At 35.8% G+C, this 17466-nt stretch overlaps 1 protein-coding gene across 4 annotated transcripts in view; it reads left to right on the top strand.

Moving 5' to 3' along the window:
• Pde4d (phosphodiesterase 4D) overlaps positions 1-17466 on the top strand; it is a 1139603-nt gene that overhangs the window by 704481 nt on the left and 417656 nt on the right. The gene's annotated exons all lie outside the window — the stretch shown is intronic.

Below are 17466 nucleotides of genomic sequence, written 5' to 3'. Positions count from 1 at the left end.
TTGCTGTCCTCTGGTATTCCTCATAAATTTAATCCATCCATTAGTTAGACGTCTGTGCTATTAAAGACTTTTTCATTACATAAATTTTATTGAGCGATTGCTCTCTTCTAAGACTAATGTGTGATCTCATGGGACAAGAAGAAGACGGTGAGCAAAAAACCCAGCCTGAATCCTTAGGGAGGTGGTAATTTAAAGAGGAATATAGTACAAGAAACTAGAGGGGTCAGTGGGACAAGACAGCTTCTTTGGGTTTTTAAGACACATTTACATTTCATAGGGAAACTCTAAGTAAATCCAGAATTTTAGCAGTCACCAACATGCTCACACAGCCTCAGGTTTTATCTACATTAGTCAAATTATGCCTTCAACTATTTTTTAACTCTCTACTCCACCTAGTATTATAATTAGCAGCTTAACCACTACCTGTCAAAGTATGAATTCATCTCACTTACCTGAACTCTTCCATTACTAGTATTTTTCGAGTATAGTTATAGGGTGCAACCAATCAATCATCAAGATAGGCTCTGCCCATATGCTGAATCTTTCATAAATCTTTCCCTTATTATCCATCTTATCAGTTCTGTTTGGGCTGCATGAAATCGAATCCTGCTTAGTTCTCACCAAGCTATTGCAGCAGCTTCCTGATTTGTTTTCTTTCTTCTATTTGATGTTCATCTGAATTTAGTGGCACATGGCCACTGGGGAAAGCTGACCAAAACTTCCGTCTAACTTTAAGACATGCCTAAAACACTGGTGATTTCCAGAGATGAAATATTTTCTCCAAACAGGAAGCTCTACAGTGATTTCATCATTTATTTCATGTGTTACTTTCATGTTATTTAACATATTGTTGAAAGAGAACCTGATTGAGAGCAAAAAAGGATCCTTTCTTTATTATACTGGAGACAATTTCAAAAGCTGATTAGGCATCCAGGGACCCTAGTTATTCCTCCAGTTAGCCACTTTCACTGACCTGCCTGAAGTTGCTTTAACTACTGATCTGCAGGTCTGGCTCTACTTCCTTAGCTGCCTCTTTCTGATCTTCTCAGTTTCTGTTCACAGTCTATGTATCTTTGGGTATATTCCTCACTTTCTTTCCTCAAAGGATGCCTTAGCTATATACTCTTCTATATGAGATGCATCTTCCCTTATATTTGCTATGCTATATTGAAATAATTTGCCTATGTGTTTTATGCTCTGAATAAAGTAGAGTTCTATTCTTTAGCATCTCCTCTCTACCTGGTATAATCATTTTTGGTAACTGTTTATTGACGCTAATGCACTTAAAGTCCAAATTCATTTGTGAAATTCTGCTATTGTTTTTTATAACAAGTCTCCAAAAATATAATTTTGTTATCTCTTAAAAAATCAATACTGAAAAAAGGCTGGTTTTCACAAAGTGAGACTCATAAAGACCAAATATAAGAAAGTTAAAAATGGTAATGTCGGGCTGGGAATTTGGCCTAGTGGCAAGAGCGCTTGCCTCGTATACATGAGGCCCTGGGTTCAATTCCCCAGCACCACATATACGAAAATGGCCAGAAGTGGTGCTGTGGCTCAAGTGGCAGAGTGCTAGCCTTGAGCGGGAAGAAGCCAGGGACAGTGCTCAGGCCCTGAGTCCAAGGCCCAGGACTGGCCAAAAAAAAATAAAAAGGTAATGTCAACGTGCGTAGAGAATTGTATTCAGGGATCTGAACTGAAGATGGGCAAAAACAGGTTGTTCTGGCAGGTGAGGTTGTACGATGAGAAAATATGGAGGAGCCATGATGCCGGGAGTTTCAGTTGGGGAGGAGAAACAAATCAGAACGGATTTTTAAGGAGAATGTTGATTTAGAGTTTTATGAGCTCATAGAAGTGGCACAGCTACCAGTCATATAGCAGTGATAGAGACACTTGCATTTTTGAAGGATGAATATTGAATACTAATGTTGAATTTGAAGATTTATGATGAGCTTTGTTGAAGTCTGATGGTAAAAATCCTCCAAGAAAGTTAAACACAAGTCTAGAGATTAATAATAAAAGAAAATCAGAAAGTCACAGGTAGATATTTGGGGTTCAAGAAAGGAAGCCTTCATGAAGAGTATCGGCCAGCTAATGGATTATAAAGAACCCAGAGACGAGGAGACCATTTCTGCTAGAACACATTTTGGAAGTGCGTAGGAGAAAGCCCGGCTATGTGTGATGTTTAAGGAGCTGAGGTAATTATTTGTGAAGTGATCACAGACATCTCTAAGTTTGCTCAGAATATCACCAAGGTTAGAGAAGTCACAGGAAAAGTCCATTGAGGAAGTTTATATTTGCAACAACTAATCTGTAGTAAATAAGCCAGAAAGGGCAGGATGAAAAATGAAATCCACTAATTGTGGAGCATAGCCTGAAGGGCTAGTGAACACCGGAGCCAATTTTACAGCCTAGCCTTTCTGTTGGATCAATGTACAGAATGGTTGGATTTTGGGGGGAGAGTAAACATGCTAAATATTTTTCATTTTTATTTGACCATCTGCTACTTAGTCATGTGGAAACCCAGTTGTAGAGGAGAGTTACTCCATCGTGACGTTTTAATAGAGGAAAAAAATTTCAATTTACTTGCTTTAAATATATCTCCTTTTTATTGTCATATGAGAGGAAGCTCAATGAGGTAAGAAAGTATTTGAGAAATGATATTCTGACTGTACTGGTGGTAATAACTAATAAAAATATTATTGTTATTTTGTTAAGGCAAGGCTATTACATTTTTATTACTCCTGGCAAGCTGTAGGGGATTTTATTAAGCACATGTGTTTAAAAAAGTTGAAATCTTAGAAAAATATTTTTACCACTATAAATAGGAAAGAACAATGTGTGGGGAAAGATCTGTTTCTTAGAAAACTGGTAGGTTATTAAAATGTAAAGAAACAAAAAAAACAGTTGTACAATGTTTTCAGGTCTCTATTGAGTCACAGCCTTGGAGGCAATTCTCTCATTTTAAATGTTTCCTATTAATGAGTCATATTAAGCCTTTTTGTGTCATGTTACATCTGGATCCAAAGAGAATTCCTCTGTACTGCTAAGGCACCCAAATCTCATGAAGTCAAGTGTGGAAAATGGTGAAACAATGAAGATGAAAAAGAAATATTGAAATACTTGATATCTTTTTTAAATTCAAAGTAACAAAAAGGATCACAGATTCTTACCTCAAACAGTACTGTATTTTCTAGTCACATTTTATAACAGGTAAATTACAAACTGTGATGCAATTCTTCCTCAACATATAAAGGTCGAAAACACAACATAAATTCATATATCAACTTAAGTTGATTAAATTAATTAAATTGGTTAAATCTAAGAATGATTCTGACATACCAAAAGAGAAAGTAATTAATATTTTTGGGAAGCTTATGCTTGTGTAACAAACAAAACAGAAAATCGAAATAAGCAAAATCCCCACTGGGGAGTTGCATCTCTAACTAATATTAGGACGAAATTGGCTTCGATAGGGAACACTTCAAATGGCATTTGTCACATTATTCTTTTTGACTCAAATCAATTAGAAAGCACAACCTTTTTGCATATGTCTCTCTCCTATTCACCTTTTTCCTTGCTAAACCATCAGTCCTAATATGTCCCATAATACATCATCATGGCAATACAGTCAGCTATTTTATTTGAATGTACACACATTAACTTGAAATTATTGAAAATTGAAACTGTCCTTTGAAACCTTTTTGAAGACCTCTACCCGCTAAAAGTGATAGTTCATAGGTGGTACTTAAATTTTATTTTTAAAAGTTAATGTTTACTTTTATGTATATATTGTTGTTTTTCATATGAATGAATATTTTGGTGTTAAGTAATTGTTTGCTAAGTACAGTGCATCATAATGGATGCACTAAAGGGGCAATTGCTAGTTTTATTATTTTTTTTACAAAAACCTCAATATAGAGTGGAGAGGTTTCCATTAATTGTATTTCAAATGTGTATTTAAATAGCTTATCTACTCTAAACTCATTTGTGATAGATGAAATAGCTGTATTCCAAATTACACAAGATGCACAAGTCTGCTGTTTTTCTCAGCTTGCATCAGCTGAATAGCTGAAATTATTTGGAACTAGTAAAGCATGAAAATGTGAGATTAAAAAAGCAAGGGGAAGCTATAGACTTCCTGGCTTACAGACCTTAGAAATTGTAGCACTTTAAAAATTCATTATATTTTCCTTTGCTTCAACTGTTAAACTTCCTTTTGCTCTTGCAGATATCAGAAGTTCTATCTGGGATGTCCATATGTTGCTAAATGACAATGTGGTCTCAAGATACATGGGGGGGGGGGGTACTTACAGACGCATTAATTAGCTCAGTAATTCTTCCCATAATGTAGGGTGGGAGAGTGATGTCCCTTGTTCGTGTTCATGCTGTGTGTCTAGTGTACAAAGTGAAGGGGGCTGGGGAACAGATATGTCTAAAGGAACAGTCTCAGAAGGCTCTCGTCCTCATCCATACTTTACATACATGACATAACGCAAGGTATTCATTCCCGCAATGTTGGGAGGAGAGGTCTTTTTCCTCTTAAACTATATAATTTAACTTGTTCAGGCTTCACTTGTTCAGTGATTCTAGTACAGTCATGGTTCTAGCCAAAGAATAGGTCATCATGGTGTACTTCTTTAGATTAATGTCATTTCAGAAACTTTTCACCTCTTTTCCTTGATTGCTTTTTATTAATGTCAACAGTTTATATAAACTGCTGGAATGATAATTTGTATAATTAAATAGAGCAATAAATATCCAGAAAAGGGATATGGTGCTCGCATCATTTTACCCAAGAGTCACAGTTTGCCCATGGTCATTTCAGAACCCCTATTGCTGTAAGCGTAGCCCATTGACTATGCTTTCCTTTTCATCTGCTTTTCTCCTGGTCCCTGCCTCATTTAGAACAAAGGAAAAACATCTATATAATTATTTCTTTACTTCATTGTCTCTGTATTTAGGATTCTATCAGCAACCAGAGGGGAAAAAAAAAACTGGGAGAGAGCAAGGGACATTGTCCAAAAAGAAATGTACTCATTATGTGATTTATGTAACTATAATCCCTCTGTATATCACCCTTATAATAACAATTTAAAAAAAAAATGCCAGGCGCCTGTGGCTCATACCTGTAATCCTATCTACTGAGGAGGCTGAGATCTGAGGATCTTGGTTCAAAAGCCAGTCTGGTCAGGAAAGTCCATGAGACTATTATTTCCAATTAACCACCAGAAAACCAGAAGTGATGCTGTGGCTCAAGTGCATAGAGCACTAACATGGAGCTCAGCTCAAGAACAGGACCCAAGCTAGAGTTCAAGCACCACACTGAACAAAAACAAAACATAAAAAACAACAACAAAAATCCTAATAGCTTGGAATTCTTTTTCCAGTAAAAACTCTACTGAGCTTTTCAAAGACAGTGAGTAAAGTAAGCTCCTATTTCTTGCCTAGAAGGAGCATCATTTTCTTCTCATTCCCAAACTGGCTGAGACTTTATTCATTACAGCTTGGTTCACTCGTACTAAAATTATTATCTTAAGACTTTAAATAATAAACTTATAATCCTTATTATTTTATTTTTTTCTTTTAAACATTCCTGGACTGAAGAGGTCTCAGGCTAGACACTATAACATGAAAATTTGTTAACTATTACTGAAAAATAAATGTTTGTCTATGAAGTTAAGTTCTTTATGTAGAGTGAAATACTTTATTATTATTTTCTATTTCCCACTGTAATACAAGTATGTCAAGTGCTGACTTAGAATAAATGCATAATAATAACCTACTATTTATAGGTGAGTCACTGGCTGTTGGATATTTACTGCTTTAAAAGGTCATAGACCTTTTTACTCATGTACTCTTTATGCTCAGAAGGCAAAGTAATATATTCTGGTGATTAAGAATGCGGCCATTTTAACCTAACCACATGACTTAACCTTAGCTCTATCAGCTTTATAACCCTAGGCAAGTCAGTTAGTAGTTATGGGGTTATATTTCTTCATCCACAAAATAGAGGGTATAATATTTTCTCCTTCATAATGGTTCTATGAGGTTGTGGGAATTAACAAAAAAAGTTAGCATAAAATGGATATTGCAATGAGGACGAAAAGTTTTTAACTGTTAGAAAATAAATGGGCTCATGTTATCTTAAATGCTTGAAAGCCTGTTTTTCTATTTCTGAACAACCAAGAAAAGTCTCTAGAGACAGTTGGAAAAGATCAAGGAAGGTGAGAATAGGAGGTAGGCCCACTGGTGGGGTAGAAGCAAATCAAACAGTATGGTTTCCCAGACAACGCTGTTTTCAGAAGCCAAAAGGGGACACCTACCTTAACAGTGTCTGCAACTCATTCATGTCCAGCACTTATATGCGCTACATTTTAACAGGATGCAGGTTGCTTTTTATTCTACATCAAACTATATAGCCCAGAAATGATACTTTGTATCATGATTGTGATCATAATTGAAGGAAATCAGACAGCGTTGATCTTTTCCTACAGGATTGCTGCTGTGTCACGGTGAAAGGCATTCAAAAAAAGCTGAAACCCTTTTTGCCAATTTTTCAAAGTAGCTTTGATGGTATTTTGATGGCAACCTCATTTTTAAAAGAATTAGATTTCTTTTTTTTTCTCACAGAACCTGAGAGAATCAAGCAGCTGGCATAGCAAGTTATCTGAATTTGATCTGAATTGACGTCAGGGGGTTGGGACTGCCCAAGGCGATTCTGCATTGTGCTTCTCTGTGCAGTATTTTGACAGTAGTGGGAATGTCTGAGATTAATCATTCTCTGACATTGTTGGCTCTGATTGCGTGCAACAGGGAAGCATTCAGAAACTTCACCTTCTTGGTTTTCAATCAAGACATTTCCTTCAGGAAAAAATAGTCTGCAGTAAGAGTATATAGAGGTCCATAAAGAATACGTGTACTTGCACAATAAACCTAAATCATGTCACTGGAGTGTTTCGTAGATGCCTTTCTCTCATGCATCATTCTTGAGAACAGGTTATTGGTGCCAAAACTTATAGTTAGAGACTACAATACAAAACCAAGCCAAATTTTATATACAAAATAATTATTAATTTCCTGAATACATCTTTCCTTTAAAACTTCCAGGGTCTAGATGAAGGGAAGGGCTAGATGTCAGTATGTTATTTCATATACTTCAATAAATAACAACAATACACAGTCAAGGAAAAGTCCAGAGGGCTGACACATGGCTTATATTATGGGATGCACTATGTAGTCACATCCTAGTTTCTCAAATAACAGCTAGGGATTTTTTTCATCTATCTTCCTATCGAGTGCTAAATAACCCTTCTATTTTTTTTTATAAGCTTGTGGAAACCTGATCATGCCGCATATTAACATAACACAGCTTGCTTTTATCTCCATTATATTTAGAATATGGCACCTTTTAGTCTTTCCTAGGAGACTCTGAAATTTCCAGAGATTCTGGACATTATTTTGAAAGTGATTCCAAATCAAATCTAGCCAGATTTAAGCATATCTAATTCATGGTGATTGCTTAACTACTGCTTTTTGAACTTGAGTTGCATGCATTGTGGCAGGGATCACTGGACAATGAATTATACAATTTAAAAATGCTCAAAGAAATTCAGAATTGACCCATCTTACAAGTAAGAGCATGACAAGTCAATGATTATGTGAGCTTACCTGAGGCAAAAAAATAGTGTCAGGACTTAAGCATAATTATGTGCTATGAATATTTCATCCTCTAATATGTATGTTAATTTAGCAAAATATAGTAAAATAAGAAGGAAAGTTTAAAATGTAGTGAGAATAAAAAGAAGTGTCACAGGAACAAAGCTATAGGAACTTTGGGTTTGTTTTGGCCACTAATTGGGGAAGAGATGAAGTAGAAGTGCAAAAAAAAATCATTAATGTACCCATCTACAAGGTAGATGGTGAAATATGAGGGGGGAAAGGAAGTAGAATTTTGCTTTACACAGTGCCTCAAAAGTGACTGGTCCAAGATTACCTAAAATTAAAGTACAAAATACATAAACAGAATCTTGATTGGTATGGAAAGGGTAGTATGCACAAGGATATGGCATTTACAGAGCTTATTTAGAAGGATAAAGAGTATAGTGAGAATCAAACTTGAGTCTTGTGTACTGTGTGGGTAGGTTCCATTGTTGCCAAGCAACCATCCTTGACAGGTCACACATGCAAGTAAGTAGTCACTTTGATACCATCCAGAGCCCACTAATGATCACCTATCCCCATCACTTTCAGCCACTGGTGTTTATGAGCCTCATAACACCAAGCAGCAAGGACAGGATAATTACCTTGCAATCAGCAGTACTGGAGGAGTTCTACTAGTAGCTTCTACTAGAAAAGCATGGCAAAAAAGCAACCATAAGATGTAATCAAAGAAATTGAAGAAAAGCATTAATCTACTTGCCCTGGCAGGTCATTGGATCATTAAGACATAATAGAAGTAATAAGTACTTTTTCTGTGTAATCCCAGAGAAGAGGAAGCACTCTATATTATGTAAATGAAAGGAACATATATTCTCTTATTTAAATGACTAAAATTTTATTTCCATGTATTTTAAGACTTTCTAGAGAAGACCCCCAAAGAAATAGATAGATAGATAGATAGATAGATAGATAGATAGATAGATAGATAGATAAGTACGTACATACTTAAGTACATACATAATGCACATGAGTTTTAAGGAACTTGGTCACAGAACTTTAGACATTGAGCAGTGCATGTTCTGCTGTCAGCAAATGCAATACTCAGGATAGCCAATTGTGTAAGTTCTAGTCCAAAAGCAGGCAAGTTTAATATTCCAAAAAAGCTAAGGCAAAAAATAAAAAAATAAAAAAGCTAAGGCTTCAGGCAGGCGTTGTTGATGCTCTGCCTTAAGTGAGCAAGTAGAAAGTATCCCCTCTTATTTATGTGAGTGGCAGCCTTCTTGTTCTAGTCAAGCCTTTAGATGATAAGATGAAACCCACCTACGTGTGGGACAGCCATCTGCTTTACTCAGTCTACTAGTTAAAATGTGAATTTCATTCAGAAATACCCTCACAGATAGACTCAGAATGATATGTAACTAAATGTCTGGGCATCCAGTGACCCAGTGAAAATGACTCATAAAACTAACCATTGCATCATGTATATTTATTCATATGCAAAACAATGAATTCATGCTGAATATGAAAAAAATATTGTTTTATTAGAAATGGACAAAAGTAGTAAGATATTGTTATTGGCAATTGTTTTTAGGAGGGCATCTTTATGATCATCAAGTTAGAGTCAAAAAGCATGTGATGTATGCATGACTCTCCTGTCAGTGCTTATTTTCTAGAGCATCACAATAATCTCTAAAGATTTGTTTTAAAACAACAAGGAAAAATCACTTTTCTTCCCTTCATTTCTTTGACTTAGGCTGATATATATTTTATGAAAAATCTCAAGTTACCAAGGGCACTTTCTTTTATCACTTCAGGGATGATTTTTGTCTCTGTGTTTAAAATAGCATTGCAAAATGACTTCCTTTGGTGCTTACCACTGTAGAAGAAGGTCATTTTTAAAGGAGTATTTTAAACAACAGTGTCAAAACAAATGATTCCTCCTCTTTGCCCTTACAGACTTTCCCTAGAAAGACAGGACCAACAGACAATGGTTGAACCACTTTGTTTTAACAAATTTGCCAGTGCTCAATTAGCTGAAGCAACTTTCAAAAATGTCAAGAACATGAACATTTAACACTGAACAATGTGAGGGGCTACAAATAAGTACAATTATGAGAGAATGTCATTTTCTTAACTGACAAGCTGGAAAGAGTATGAGAGTTAAGAGACATTGAGTACTAGAATTTTGCTTCTCTTAAGTCTAATGCACAGACATAAGTATGTTTCTTCATAAGCAGTATATATATATACACATATACATTTTTGTTTATACATATATAATGTATATGTGTGCTCCTGAGTCCTACTTGTTCATTATAGTACATGTATATGAATATATGTACATATCTCTATGTGTTTTTCTTGAAGTGGGTTTGTGTGCACAGATCACAAAGAGAGAAATCATGTCTTCTAGCTGAGGGAAGGGTTCCACAAAAAAGGTATTAGTACAGTGATGGGAACACCAAAATGAGCAAGGGTTTTACTTCATATGTATGTCCCTAGGCAATTTTTGCTCAGGGTTAGTACTCTACCACTTGAGCTGCAGACCCACTTCTGGCTTTTTCTTGGTGGTTAAATGGAGATAAGTATCCCTAGACTTTCCTGATCAGATTGACTTTGGATGTGGTCATCAGATCTCAGCATTCTAAGGTAGCTATGGCTACAAGTGCAAGCCCAGCTTCAAATCATATTGGAAAGTATCTTGGAAACTCAGAGACCAGTTCAAAGATTCATAAATTATGACTTGGTGCAGTCTTTTTCTGCAATCATCTAACTACCACAAAGAAAAGAAGAATAGCCATAGATGATGGAGCTTTCCATTTGAAGGATTTGGAAGGCCTAATTCAAATCCCCCTCTTCTCTAAGATTCAGAGAGGCCAATGTTGCATTCAGAGGCACTCTGCTAATGGGTGACCTACAGATGACTAGACTAGACCTGCCCTTTCATTTGTGTGTGTGCGCTTGTGTATGCATGTGTACGCACAGGCCTGCACTGATCCTGGGACTTGAATTTAGGTCCTAGCACTGTCCCTGACAGTGCTCAAGGCTATTGGCTACTGCGCTACCACTTGCATCAATCTCTCCTTCCACTGTTTTGGTAGTGAATTAGAGATAAGAGTCTCATGGATTTTCCTGCCCAGGCTGGCTTTGAATAGCAGTCCTCAGACCTCAGCCTCCTGACCAATTAGGATTACAGCTTGAGCCACTGGTGCACAGCTAATTTGCTTATTTTTTTAATGACCATATTACTCCTCAATCTATAATACACTGTAGTTACCATGTCAATCAAGTAGAACTCATGAGCATAGAATGCATTTGTTTTCCTCACCTACAATTAAAATCCAGTGGTGAGGTGAGACAGCATGGCAACAACTCTTAAAAGAAATCATCTTGAATTTCTCTTTTGTCTTTTATTCATCCTTTGGTCCTCTTTAAAAGCTGTATGTGAGATGTCAGCTACTGGTCAGAATAACTGTACTTTGTGAGTACTGAAGGATCCTCAGGCACCGCTAAAGGGTAGGGTTACTTGACATCGATTGCTTTGTGTTTGACATTTCTATCACCTGTGCTGTAACTAGAACGAGAGAGCATCCCAAGGTCCTCATGGGAAAGCAACACCCTGCCCAGCCTGTGCACGGTGCTCCCCTGTTTGCTCTGTAAGCACTAAGTGTATGGGCCTTGAATTTAACTCCTCTTCAAGGGAAGAGTATAACAAACTGTTTTAATGAAGGAAAGATTACTTGTGAGGAATTGGACACTCCAAAAAGACAGATGAACTCTGCCATATTGATTACTGTTACCTCTGGCACAGAGTAGGTACTCAGCGTGTTAATGAGTGAACAGAAACGTACTAACAGTAGCTTACACAGGAGAGAGATTTATTGGGTGAATGCAAAGGAATGTAAGTTAAATGGCTACTGAAGAGTAACGTACAGCTTCCCTGAGTTCTCTCGTGTTGTCAGGTTGGTTCCGTTCACTCCCTGCCCATGAACCTTCATAGGCCACAGGCATGTAGATGTCACCACAGTGTCTACTGTGAATGATGAAAATAAAAGAATTCTCGAGTAGCCTATTCTGGGCCAGTCCCTGGGTGACAGTGGAGAGAAATAGAGATAATTGATAACATTGGCAGGATAGCATTTCAAATCTTACACCATTCAGAGGGCATGTGGGAGTAAGGTTTGTATTATTACACTAGACAGCCTTCCAGAAAAAATGGTTTTTAGAAAAGAAATACACACTTAGAATATTTGTGGATAACTATATCTCAAGGAGAAACATTTTCCTTACATAAATTATACAACCTTTTAATAAGTAACTTTGCAAGCTGAAACCATCACTTAATAATTTGAGCTTCAAAAAATTACAGGATTCTGAGTGCCAGAATACTCGAGCAAAAAGTCTTAGGGAATTTTTCTTTGAATTAAAATTTTGTTTACACCCATGAAAAGAATTTAAAAACATAATCTCCCAAAATATCTTCTATAAATAAGATCAATCTATATGCCATATTACTAAAATAGTTAGAGAAAGTTAGGCAAATCCTTAATAGTGGAAATTAGACATTAGTGTATATACCTTCTCTACTACGATATGCATTTTGAGAATTTATATATACACATATATATGATCCTTCTCTGATGTTCTCAGTGTTCAGTTCTGTTTTGTTTAAAATTGTGAGTTGATAAACTCCTACATGTAATGAATTGCAAATATTCATTTTCTCACAGTAGAAGGAGGATGAACAGTTGGAATTGGCTGACATCAAAAATCAACTGCAGAAATCCTTTGTTTTACTGTTCAATATCTCTCTCTCTCTCAGAGAGAGAGAGAGAGAGATACTGAAATATTATTTAAAGGAGACAGGAGTTTCTAGTTACTGAATGTGGTGATTTCCAGCAAAATATATTCTATTAGTAAGAAAAACACATAAAATTTCCAGTTTGAAATAGCCAGATAAAAATGAAGGTAGAAAGTTTAAAATTATTATCAAGTATAGATAGTTTAGTAAAGCAAAAGCTTTCATTCCATCTTACTTTCCCCAGAGGATAGAGAAAGGTAATTAGTTCAAAATGTAGTGAGTTATCTGGAATTGTTAAGATTTAACCATGCCTATCTAGAAAAGGTAGACAATAGCCTACGTTTGTGTCTCTTGAGTTGTTATTTGTCTTCCAAACATAATTGTGCTTTAGACTCATCAGGAGAACATTCTGAAAAATACAGAAGTTGTGAAACTCCAGACCAATGGAACCCAATCTCTAATCATAGGACATGCCCTTATTCATATTTTTCACTGTTTTAATATATAATGATTTAATATATGAAAAGCAAAAAAGTTTTTTATTTATTTATTTAAAAAATTTTTTTTCTTGCCAGTCCTGGGGCTTGGACTCAGGGCCTGAGCACTGTCCCTGGCTTCTTTTTGCTCAAGGCTAGCACTCTGCCACTTGAGCCACAGCGCCACTTCTGGCCATTTTCTGTATATGTGGTGCTGGGGAATTGAACCCAGGGCCTCATGTATACGAGGCAAGCACTCTTGCCACTAGGCCATATCCCCAGCCCCCAAAAAAGTTTTTTATGAATTAAAATAATCAACTCAAAATAATCAAAATCTCAATTATAACCTTGTCCAATTAGTGAAAATTTTAAATGTTTGAAATAGTTGTTAAGTTCAATAGACACTGGAGTGATTTGTAACAAAATTGTGCGCATTTTACCAAAAATAAACTACTTAGAGCATTTGCTTCATTTTTATATTTTTAAAAATATATTCATTGTCAAAGTGATTGCTTCATTGGTTGGTTGCTTCCCAACCAACTTGAATATGAAACCAAGGTCCAAACCATGACCATCTATGAGGTAATTCTTTGGTCTTGGGCAATGAATACTTTTGTTATTCTAGCAGTTCTTTTAAATATCATATTTCATAAAAATCATCAAAAGCCAATTGATTTTTAATGTCTATTTCAATGTCTTTTTAATATTTATTTTAATATATTTTAAATACCTATTGCTTCTGGGTGATTGAAAGGATGGCACCAATCAAGATGCCATGCACTCATAACCTGATGTATGGAACTGCAACATCTATGAACAACTACTTTAAAAATTCATAAATAATTTGTTGGTAGATGTGTTACACATTTTTAGTTGAACAGGAATTAGGAGAAACTGACTTAAATCAAATGGACAATTTTCAACAGTTATGCAAATTCACATAATGCACTTAAATAATCTTCAATTATATAATCTACTATCTTTCCCAAACAAGCAATTCTATATGCTTGTTATAGACTTTAATTAAATCTGACAGCACATATTCAAAAATATAGTCTCTGTGATATGTAATTGCTAAACTCTTCCCCAAACATTTCTTAAAGGTTTAGTAATTTACTTATTTAAAATATGACAAGCAAAGAATCTTTCTATACTCAATCTAACAACAGATAAAATGATTGGCATTTAGCAGATCCATTTCTTTCATGTAAACAGATAATTCAATATTTATTTTTAAAAACAGTTTAGATAATTTCAACATTTCCTCTGTAATCTTAGTACTAAATTTAGTTCGAATGTGTTTTAATCTGTTTGAAAACAGACAACATTGCTGTAAATCTCAATTCTGTACTTCTACAAATTGTTAGCCTATCTAATTAGGTAATAGTCTGGCAAAAATTACTAACATTTGAAAGAATAAGACAGTATTTTCAGATGATGATATTTGCTAAATAGTAAATGCAGCATCTTAAATCTTAAGGAATTTATTATCTGAACACCAAGTTATTTTCATCTCATGTATTATATGCCTTTATCTTAGCCTTCACAAACGTAGTTCATTGGATATGTAAGTGGGGCCTATCAATGCATTCAGTAGAATGTTAAAAAGTAGAGTGTTCAACAGCTCTTGCATTTGTAAAATATATTTCCAGGCATTCACTAGTCCTATTAAAATGGGTTGAGTTTTAAAAAAATAATACTTATTTATTCTCAAAGGGATGTACAGAGGGGTTACAGTTCCATATGTAAGCAGTTGAGTTTTTTTGGAGATCAGTATATTATTGAAATTTAGCTTAATGTAGATAAAAGTGTACACGTTTTGTACAATTTGATGGATTTCTGTAAGATGAACGCATCTCCAAAACTATCAGGAAGAAATAAAGTCTCCAAGCCCTGAAGACCACCGTCCAGTATCACTAGGCTTCAGCACAGTCAATTCTATTTTATGAGTTTTGACTTTTGACTTCTTGTGTTCCTGGCGGAAGAGGTACATTTCTGTAAACCACTTCATCGTAGCCAGAATCAGGACCCAATGAAATGTTAATAGAATCATTTCCTTCATCAGGTGGAAAGAAGGTTAGGAGAGTTCTCATTGTGTCCTGCTTCTCATTATGTCCTGCACTGTGACCCCAGTCAATATGTGCTATGAACCTTATGTCTTTCTGTGATGTCTTTGGCAAAGTTTTTGAAAACATCTACTTTGAGGTCTTTATAAGTTATTCTATAACATTATCTTATATGGTTTTAGTTTTTAAACAATGGAAAGCACCATGGGGAGGAAAAAAGAATATTTTCGAAGCACCAGCTTTTCTTCTAACTTCTTTCTGTGTCTGTGTGGTCGGTGCGAACTGCTTTAGGGTTTGGAAACATGGAGATTGAAAGCAATCAGCTAGCAAGAGCCCTGTGGCACTTGAGTCTGGGAACCTTAGATTTATTTTCAAGTGCTTTAAATTTTATTTCTTTATTTTTCTCTGTATCTTTGTACAAAAGAGGGTTGCAATTCATCATATCAATTTATGAGCACAATGCATCTTGGTCAGGGTCACCCCCTCTATCGTGCTTCTCCCATCTTTCTCAATGGTGCTCATGCTCGGAGGTTAGCTGGCTTCATTTTCACACATGTACATTGGCTATTGTGACTGTATTTTCCTCCTCCTCTCTCCAATTGTCTGTTCTCTTTCCTCTTGACCTCCACTACTCCTCAAACTTTACATTTTTGACAGTCTATAAAACCACGGTGACACAGAAGCACTGGGTAGGAGGTTGAGCCAACCTTTCTTTGTTAAACTTTTTACAAGGTGGGTTTGGGGAGCAGGGAGGGAATAGATTTTAGGAACAGAGTTAAAAAACAACAACAACAACAACAACAACTGAAACTCTCCAGCTCCTCTGAAATATTATTCCTAAACCCTTTGAAGTCAACGGTAATTACCGTCCTGGTTAGATATTCAAGTTAACATTTTTGCTTTGCAAAGCTAATTCTCAGTCCAAGGAGGTAGAATCAAAATGCTTGCCATGCGGCACAATGACCTGAAGGTGGAAGGAAAACCACCAACTTGCTGTCCTCAGAAGGGCTGAAGAAAACTGCAATTATTCTTTATAGTTCCCTGCTCTGAGTGTGGTTAGTGTCTAACCAAGGAAAGTTAGCCTTATTTTGGATTTTGGTTTGAAACACTAACAAACGACATGGACTCTGTTCTGGATAGAACATATTAAAATTCAAACCTTAGGCCTATACAACTTACACAATTTAGAGACTCCCTAAAGGAAAGCCAATAATTCATTTGAGACTCTAGAATCTTAAGTTCTAAAGTTCACCAGGGGAAACATTAAGGAAGCTATGGAGAACACCTATACAGATATTCTTTACTTCCTACTTTCATGTTCTTCATTCCACACCTAAGGATCTTTTATTTCCTCCTACTTCTAACCCCAAACTCTTCTGGCTCAAGTTAGTTTCTTCTTGTAAAACAAAAATATAGCATGTGCAAAAGTTGAAAAAAGCAAGCAAACTTCATTTTTATACTTGATGATAGTAATTAAATCAACCTTTCCTTATTTTTCACTCTTTGGATTTAAAAAAATACTGTTCATAATTAACTCTTCTTTGTGTAAAACTCCATGGTTTTGATTATTAAATTAATAGTGTTTGGTTATTTAGTTAATATTGTTACTCATTGTGCAAGTCAGAATAGGCTATGTTTATTCTACAGGGACTCAAAATGTCAATGAAAAATGGCAAAATATGACAAATATTTCTTTCATATGCTTTCTCCATAAGAATGATGATTGGCAAGAGGTTATGTTTTGTGTATTCAATTTGGGATCTAGGAAGATAATGCTCAATCTCAATTCAGACTTCTCCCGGGGAAAAGGAAGGATGTAATCAGTCGTAGGCTGTCTGAGTCTTCACCTGGAAGTGCCACATTACTTTGGCTCAAATCCATTGGTCAAAGTATATCATGTAGGCCATGCCTGACCTCCAAGGTGAGCAAAAAGAGAGTACTACCACACATCCTGAAAGGAGATAGTTGATAGTATTTGGTGAACATATCTGTCATTATTTTATTCTTTTTTAGACTCCCCTCCAAAACTCTTTTGGAGATTATGTTGAAATTAAAGCAGGAAACAAGTGACTAAATCATTTTTTTTGTTGGGGGTGATGGTGGAAAACGTACTGCAAGTTCAGGATGCCATCAGTGTTCTGAACTTGAAACAGATATTCAATGACATGTAATTGGTTTCCCAAAAGTACAGGGAATAACTTTAAGGCTTCAGCATGACATGGATTCACAAGTGTTAAGTCTTTCCTAGGTTGTCTAGCCCTTTGAAGCACATGCCCTGCTATTTCCATTTCATAGAACATATAGTCTTTATTATTTTTAAAATTCTTAGTCAAGCCCAACCCTTCATGGAAAGATGAATTGAATGAGTTAACTGCCAGGCATATGTTCTGTTTTGTCTGTAAATTCTAAATTGCATGGTGAAACTGTCAAAGGGATCATGGTAGTGTTGCTCCATTTTTTA

The sequence above is a fragment of the Perognathus longimembris genome, chromosome 19 (assembly GCF_023159225.1).
Source record: "Perognathus longimembris pacificus isolate PPM17 chromosome 19, ASM2315922v1, whole genome shotgun sequence".
Taxonomy (NCBI): Eukaryota; Metazoa; Chordata; class Mammalia; order Rodentia; family Heteromyidae; genus Perognathus; species Perognathus longimembris.
This window is presented reverse-complemented; position numbering and strand designations above follow the sequence as displayed.